Here is a 9,541-nt window from a genome sequence, read left to right on the forward strand (position 1 = left end):
TAGCAATGCCTACATGAAAACATAGGAACTGGGGTACAGAAAAATGGCAGCAGGTGCTCAGGACTGATGAATCAAAGTGTAAAATATCTGGCTGTAGCAGGAAGCAGTTTGTTGGCAAAGGGCTGGAGAGTGGTACAATGACTGTCTGCAGGCAACAGAGAAGCATGGTGTAGGTTCCTTGCAAGGTTGGGGCTGCATTTCTGCAAATGCAGTTGGAGATTTGGTCAGGATCAATGGTGTCCTGACTCAGAGAAATACAGGCACATACTTATCCATCACACCATAGTATCAGGGAGGCGTGTGATTGGGCACAAATGTATTCTGCAGCTGCACAACAACCCCAAACATGCAACCAATGTCATTAAGAACTATCTTCAGTGTAAAGAATAACAAAGGAGTCCTGGAAGTAATAGTTTTGCCCCCCAAAGAACCCTGATCTCAACATCATCGAGTCTGTCTGGGATTACATGAAAAGACAGAAGGCTTTGAGGCAAAATACATCCACAGACGATCTGTGGTTGGTTCTTTAAGTAGGATGAACAAACAGGTTCCCATTTGCAAAAGTAGGGGTACAACCTGATGCAGAAGACTAAGCAGATGATACAGAGGGCTTCTGATTTTGAGATTTGCGGCTTGAGCGGGGGATAAACTGTAGTCAGTGCCAAACTTCAATCATGTGTGATGATAATCCTCAACCACATGTGGATATGATATAGTGACAGTCTTTAACTTCAAATATGTATGATGTATTAACAGTTGATAGTAGATCCACCACCAAAGACACCAGAATCTGCTTATCACTTAGTGAGTCAATCAAGCTTTGTAGTATAATATACCAGGGGGATCAGATGCTCTATCCAGATATGACCTCCCGATTGACCTCTGAACAGGTGTAAGGTATGGATGGACGCAGTAGATATAGGCAGTCAGCCCCACCATTAAAAAGAAAGAGGAAGGCATATAGCGTAACTCCATATGGAAATTTTAATACATGAAGAGCAAAGGAAATACACTGACGTGTTTAGCAGTAAAATCAAGCGCTTGTATAAAAGACAATGGTCTCCACATATCCTGCCGACGCATTTCGAGTTAGTCATCATCTGAGACGCACATGATTGAAGTTTGTCACTGACTTTTTTTGGACATCACATGTCCAAGTTCCTCTATTTATAGACATCACATGTCATAATAGAGGACTGCTTGGAGTATTTTTGGGCACATAATTTATTATTCACGTTTTTTGTACTCATATTATTTGTTATGGTTTATATGATCACATAAGCGCTGCACATTTCACCCAATTTGTCATTTTTGCAACTTTATCCACTGCTGTGCTGGTTGCTTTCATTTTTTGTTTGATTTCTTTTATAGACCGTGCGGTATATATGTGTTCATAATTTACGGCAAACTGTAGTCGCCTACCAGGTACTACTGCAGCAGGTGAAGGTTGGGGTTCCTCTGTCCTATCCACAGAGGCAGGAGCAGTGTGTGACCACCAGTAGCATTCAGGGCAGGCCTAAATCGACACGTTCCTTGAAAGGGCAAGGCAATCCTATGTTCCGTGAGTATATTTTTGATGGACCAGGCATGTAGCCAAAGTGCCCTATGTATATGAGCAGATATTCACCCCCAGGGCCGCTGATAGAAATCATGGGGCCCCGTACAGCCTACCTGACAGGGCCCCCTTCAGCCTCACCCCTGGTCCCTTCTACAGCCCCACCTCTGGCCCCGCCACTATACAGAGAGGCTAGGGTATACATAAAGGCTAAATTGTGGGCGTGGCTATTTTAAAAATATGTGCTACGCGGAGCTGGAAAATGGACATGGTTTAAATTACGCTTAATTATTAGGTGTGGTTAGTGTAAGATGACTGTGTGCAGAATGCAGATGATACTGTGCTGCGTTCATAACTGCACTGTCCAATTTGTCACAGTCAAACAGTTCTACATGAAAAAGAAGATGTCATGTCAGCTAAGCCCTTTAAAAAAAAAAAAAAAATTCTAAACTTTTAATGAGAAGTAATGTCTAAGGGAGCGGTTCACACCATGGCTGCATCTGAATTTGCGAAGAAATGTGCTGTGGATTCCTTTAAAATTCAACCTGCATGCAAAATGCACTGTTTTTGTGATCTGCACCAGGTGTCAATAAAAAGTCAATGAAACCTCAAACGCAGGTTTCCAAATGTAATGTGTTTGCCCTGCCCCTGCCAGCCCTGGATCATGTGATCTGGTTGCATTGCATTTTAAAAAGTAGTACATACACTACAGTAAATTTTGCACTACTTTTGGTGCATTGCAATTTTAGCCCATTCAAAATAAATGAGCTTGAAATTGCACTGCACAGACCTGCATGTGAATTGCACAGGAACGCACAGTGCGTTCCTGTGTGATTCAGCTCCAGGCATGGTGTGATCCAGTGATTTAAATAGAAAAAAAGTGGGGTTTGCTGACATTGATGGCATCTCCTTTTTCATGCAGCACTTCTGTTTGAAATATGGCAGTGCAGTATAAAACCCAATTTCTCACGGTCAGGACAGCTGTGCTACATGAAAAGCAGGCATTACACTTTACATTGCAGTTAATGTGACTGGGCTAACCTGCAGTCCCCTGAGAATCCAGATCCACTGCCACCATAATGCAGCTCATGTGTGCACACATGAAGAAGCCAGGAACGATTATCCTCCAAGCCGGCCACACCTCCTCCCGCCCACTCAAACTACAAGATCTCACAGTCAGGCTCCACCTTTCTGCCTCTGAGATGTGTAGCCCGAGTGAGTGCTCATTGATAGCAACTGAACAGCTGCTGAGGGAGGAGTGGATGGGGAGTTGGAGAAAGACTTTTTTTTTTTTCTTCTGCAATCTATTTAGATTGTTTGGGCCCCCTAGTGGCCGGGCCCGGTATAACAGGGCCAGTTGTACTGGCTTATCAGCGGCCCTGTTCACCCCCACATGAGAAACAAGCTTAGATGCTTGTAAGAGGCCATCACAGCCGAAACAAAGGGATCCAGACATTTGTTCCAAAAGCTCCAGGACACAAGTATTTGTCTTTGTGATGGGAAGTCCACATTAGGGATTTGATACATAGTGACATGATTTCATAAAGTCGCTGGCAACTGAAGATGGAGATTAACTCCAGTGAATTTAAACCGAGACCTAAGTAAGGAGTGCAAATGTCTGTCAGTGAAAGAACAATATCAACTTGTTTGGTGGAATGCATGACAAAGGTAGGTACAGTAGACTACAAATAACAAAAGTACCAAAAAGGTCTCTGCAGCCATAATCAGGGATCCCTTAAATGCAGGGTAAAACATATTGCATTAATCAGGTTAGAAACAACTCCTAAATCATTTGCTTGAACACAGTGCCTTCAGGAGAAGACTCAATCTGAATTAGGTATAGGAATAGGGGTCTCAGGCACATTCAAAGATGGAGGCACAGTAGGGTAAAAAAAATAAAATCTACTGTGGATGGTGCTGGAGCATGCTTAGAGTCTCTACAAGTAAATTGCTTGATTGTGCACAAACCAACAAAAATCAGAAGTAGAAAATCCAATCTCAAAGAGACCCTAGAAGCAGTAGAGGCGTATGGGTTGAGGTTATACGTTAAAGCAGGGTGGTCCTTGTCTGTGTCTTTGAAAAGACCTGTTGTTGCAAAGCATAGCAGAAAACAACTAGGCCCAAGGTGAGGCAAGGCCTCGTGTACACACAAATCCAAGCAGCTTGAACTGATGAGGGTCGCAAATGGCTGAAAGTGACCAAGTTACAGTAAGCGGGCAGTGAATTAGATCTTCAAGGTGCTTTAGAAGCAGGAGCAGCAGGGGACCCAACTTAGTAGATGATGATATTAGTGATCAGTTCCCCCAGCTTTAATCGATACAACGGTAATATAGCAGTGGCAGAATTTTAAAATGGCACCCAATGATACCAATTGTAAAGTAGCTCCCAATGCTGCAGCGCCACTGGCCTTACTCACTACGCAAGTCCTCAGATTGGGCCATGCGCCAACACAGTATACAAAGGTCTGAAAAGCACCACAATGTAGAGACCAGTGCCCAAAGGTTATATTCTAAGCCCACAATCTTCGGTTCAGCAGGATGTAGGTGTAGCCTTCAAAGCTTTTGCTGAGGATATTTGAAACCAGATAACTACCATGTACCGACCAAATTAAGGAGTGTTTTTTTTGTTTTTGTTTTAAATCTTGACCAAAGTCACCAAGGAAAAAAAAAAGTAATAAAATATTAAAAAGAAAAAAAGGCAAGTAAATATTGTTAGTCTTTTTCTCAGAGCGGAGAACTGTTTTAGAGACTCAGGAATGTTAGCAGTTCTTAATCAGAGATAAAGCAATATGCATGAAAAATAATATATGATTAGAAGCAACGGAGCACTTTTCCAATGCAACAGTATCCAAGCATCCTCACAGAAGCTTATCAAGAGGTTTCTGAGCATATCCAGTCCAGTCCCGCTCTTGTGCACATTATTCTAGGGGGCAGAGCCTAGAAACGGGAAGCTGCTCCATAGACACATTGGGGGTTATTTACTAAAGGCAAATCCACTTTGCACTACAAGTGCACTTGGAAGTGAAGTCGCTGTAGATCTGAGGGGGACATGCAAGGAAAATAAAAAACAGCATTTTTGTTTGCAAATGATTGGATGATAAAATCAGCAGAGCTTCCCCTCAGATCTACAGCGACTGCACTTCCAAGTGCACTTGTAGTGCAGAGGGGATTTGCCTTTAGTAAATCAACCCCACTGTGCAATGGATGAAAAGGAGGTCCAGAGCTGAAAAACAGCACCTACTCTAAGTAATATATTATTCAGAACTGACTTGCCGTACATGCACTGTTTAAAGGATAAGATTTATTTTTAAATTTATATATTTTAATGCTTATTTACTGCCTGCAGCCATCAGGGCACAATGGCATTCAGCAACTTAGGCCCTTTGCATTCCGATTAGGTCTACCTGCCCATTTTTTTCATGCAGACCTATAAGAATCTATATGCAGCCCTATGGACAGGTGGGTTTAAAAAGAACGTGTGTCTGTTTATATCCACCTACCTTCATATCTGTCCTGGTCCAGGAAAACAAAAAAAACACACACACACCAGAAAGACTGCATCTTTTTTTGTTTTTTCCAGAACGTGAAGGATCTGAAGTAGCCTAATGTAAACGGACAGCAGAGACAGTTTACATCAGGCTGCCCATAAAGCTGTCACATGACCACCTGTTTTTTTCCCCCATTGAGCAGGTGATCTGCTCATGGATCCCCTGCTGATCTGAGCAAAATCCACTCAATGTAAATGGAGCCCTAGGGCCTATGTTGTCAGGCTTTGCTCTCACGTCAGTGGGCAAATGCAGCTTACTTTCAGTTGGTTGCATTCTGCTTCCATTTGAGAACAATTCGAGACCATTCGGAGATCGTTAAGGCTCCATGCACACTGGAGCTCATAAACTGCAGTTTATTGGAGTTTGGGCGTTTTTTTTAAAAGCCCGTAAACTCCACTCTATGTTAGCCTATGTGCCCATGCACACATGGAAGTTTTTTAGCTTTAATGAGCAGTGGAGTTTATGGGCTTTTTTCTGAACGCCAGAAATTCGTGTTCAAAGTGCCGTTTTTCACCGCCAAAAAACGGAAAACGCTGATAAACTTTCATAAACGCTATTAAACGCTCATAAACATGCGTTAATTAGTGTTCGGCATTCTATTTTTCAATGCATTGTGGGAGTTTGGAATGCACTGGGATTTTTGGAGTGTCCTCTGTGTATTTTGTATTGAAAAAGCCCATAAACGCTAACACTAATAAACGCTCATAAACGCTAATACAAAACGCTGTTAAAAGCACATTTTTCAACCAGCATTTTCTGCCAGCAATCTGGCGTCCAGAAAAAGCTTTTTTGAGCTTCAGTGTGCATGGAGCCTAAGAGTTCAGTGACGGGTACATCTGACCTGCAATTTACCTCCCAAGCTGCATCAACCTGCTTCAAGATACTTTTGCATTCCCACAAATGTCCATTGATACATGCCCTTAATGTTGTGCTAATAAATAACCTGTGTTTTAACAGATGAGGGACATGTAAGGGTAGGGAGAGTTAGGGGTTAAGTCTATGCTCATTTTATTATACTAGAAACTTTCTTAAATAGAAAGATATATACTGAAGGTTAGTGAAACTGCTTCCCACACCATGCTTTGTAAGTTTCTTCTGAAGTCTGCAAGAAACAGGATGCATTTGTGGTCGCAGTTGGATTTGAAGTTTTACAGACATAGAACATTGTAAGGCGAAATGAAATATTGTAGTTTTATGTTCAAATTATTATAGACCGTTTTAAAGTCATAAAATATATTTTTATACATATATATCTGGTGACCTTTTATCAAAAATTCCCCTAAAAAATTCCGCTTAATGTATGACGCACGTAAATGTGGATGTTTATGATTGGTCAAATGTCTTGAATGTCTTGTATAATCCTGATTAGCTGACAATGCAATGTTTGAAGCACATAAAAGTGGTAATGGGAAATAAAGATTTTTGTATTCAGAATCGAACCTGTTTCAAAGTGTTTGGTTGCTTGAATTACCAATTTTGCCAATCGATTGAAGAGAGCTTTCCAGTGAAAGTCCAGCTCAAGCTAATCAAGGAGGGGCGCACCTTACAGAATTGGTACCAGAAGTGGGGTACAGCCATTAAACAAGGTAAGCTTTCTTTAAAATTACTTTTTATAAGTATTTTTTGAAAAGCTTACCTCGTTGATGCTGTACCTTGAACACTTGATGTAGAGATATTGTGGTTTTCAAGACAATGATATAATCTCTGTCTCTGTCTTTGTCTTTGAAAGAAGGTAGCTCGCTCAGTTAAGGAGTATGAAGTATTGAAATCCTCGCTAGGTTGGCCGGGATTAAGCATAAGAATATAGACAAATAATTGAAAATGTAAGTTTTCAATTATAAAGGACTGGTCACTGGAAACCTCTAGAATTAATGTCAGGACATTGTCCTGGGTATTTGTTGGCAGACCGCTGCCCCGAGTGTTTAACAGGCTTATTATTTGTATACAAATATTCTCAAACCTATTTGGTTGCTAGTGTTGATGTTGGTTATTATCACAAGGTGGGAAAAGGGTCCTTTGTTTTCCGTGAAGGTGCACCACGGATACAAACATTAAGGTTTAATATACATAATAATTTTGTGTTTCAAGAAGGTTTAACTGGTAAAGGTGTCAGGAGTATCATTGAATTCAGAACAGGTGAACAATTTATAGTCTGTCCAAAATCATTAATAGTGTGTTCTGCAACTGATGTATATAAATAGAAGTCATATTATAAGTTAAAGTATAAGGATTGAATATGGGAAATCAGCTGGGTAAGGGAAGTCCAGGAGGTAAGCTGGAGCAGCCCACCCCAATTGATTTTGTGCCGGGAAATTATGGAAACATTGTACTGAGCCCTTTTGGGCAAACATACTATCTAGAGCAGATACTCTCCAAATTTTGGGTTTAACTACTGATAGCCCTTGTTGCCAAGAAGATTGGGAGGAGTTTACTAAAATTCGTGGACATGTCAAACAGAACAATTATCCACCATTTCCCCATGATAATGATTACACGATTGAATGTAATAAAGTATGGTCTAAAGCATTGAAGGAATATAGAAAACAGTTCCCTCATCCCCTAGATGCATGCCCCCTGTCCCTTATGTAATGACCCCCATTTTATCACTGAGAACTGTACCGAGGGCTGCTCTATGGGAATAAATGGGACAGATGTTATACACAACATGAAAGTAGAACTCCCGGTCGTCCTCCAAATCAACCTAATGACAAACACCCTGTAGAACCACTTCAGGTGTCAGACTTGCAGGATAGACCCTTAACCAAGCAAAGTTTTGCCATCCTCACTGATTTCCCTTTATGTCTAATGGGACGGGACCTTATGTCCTCATTGAGGATCACCATTAAATTTGACCTACAAGGGGAATGACTGCTAAATCAGCCACATGTGACCTAACAATGATAAAAAAAAAGGGGAGATTTGACATTTTACTTTATGACCATACCGGTGCCTCTAGAGACTCACCCAATATGGGCAAAGTCCAAGACAGATGTAGGACATGTCAAATGTACTCCCTATGTCCCGACTTTCAAACCTAACATTACACCCTTCTTTCAAAAAAATACACACTACACACTAAAAACGACAGAGTGTACAGCCACAAATTGAAGAGTATTTACAAAGGGGAATCCTTAAACCCATCATTAGTCCCTGGAATACCCCCATAAATCCTGTCAGAAAGGCCAGTGGGGAGTGGAGGATGGTGCAGGACCTACGGGGAATTAACAAATAGTTTCAGACATTACCGGGATCTTAGAAATTCCTGCCACATCCACCCCTTACACGGTACTAGACGTATCCAATGCTTTCTTTAGCATTGATGTACATGAGGATTTTCAGGAAATCTTCCCTTTTACCTGGGGCCCTGGCCAACAGCTGACCTGGACACGTCGTCTCCATCAGGGATATGTGGACAGTCCGGCAGCCTTTTCAATGGTTTTGAAAGTCACCTTGGATGACTGGGTATTACCCCAGGGATCTGTCCTACTACAATATGTAGATGACCTACTGTTGTGTAGTGAGAGCGGGACACAGTGTGCAGAAGACTCTGAGAGCCTGATGACCCACCAGGCCGCCCTCAAAGGCCACTTGGCGTCTCGGAAAAAGATCCAGTAGTGCAGGGACATTGTGAAATACCTAGGATGTATTATCTCAGGCGGGACATGACAGGTGTCCCCTTAACGAGTCAAGACTCTGACCTTTCTCGGTCCCCCAAAGGATAAGGCAGAGCTCCTTTCCTTCCTCGGCTCTATCGTCTACTGTAGGCAATGGATCCCAGACTGTTCTTTTTATGACTCAGTCCTACGCCCTGCCACTGCATTGACTGCCCCAAAACAGGTCACATATACTGAGGAAATGACACAATCCTTTAACTCTTTGTTGCAGTCCTTGGCCAGTACCCCAGCACTGGGCTTGCCAGATTACAAAAAATCCTTTGTACTATACCGCGTAGTCAGGGACCCTGCATTTGCTGTGGTTCTAGCGCAAATGCGTGGCACTCACTACCGCCCTGTGGCCTACATTTCAAAGAAACTACCAATTCAAGTCCAGGGCATGCCTGCCTGTCTACAAGCTGTGGCTGCTTTGCAATGACTGTAAAGGAGGCATGTAAAATTACTCTCGGCACTGACACCACTTTGTATACCACACACACTGTAGTGCATCTTCTACAAAACATGTCAATTCAACACATGACAGCTCAAAGATCTAGTGGTTATGAGATTGTGTTATTGAACACACACGGACTCACAGTCAAATCATGCTCTGAAACTACCCCAGCAGTTAGATTGTTACACTCCTTACTTAGACTGCCCATTGCAATCACTCCCACCCATGACTGTTCTAAAGAATTGACAAATGCAAGACTGTCACTGTGAGGAGCGGAGGCCCACAGACGTTTACAGCCCAAATCCCCTTCATGGGATCTAAACAACGGCCTA

This window comes from Lithobates pipiens, unplaced genomic scaffold (genome assembly GCF_037356315.1).
Source record: "Lithobates pipiens isolate NorthernLeopardFrog02 unplaced genomic scaffold, aLitPip1_a1.2 Scaffold_1, whole genome shotgun sequence".
Taxonomy (NCBI): Eukaryota; Metazoa; Chordata; class Amphibia; order Anura; family Ranidae; genus Lithobates; species Lithobates pipiens.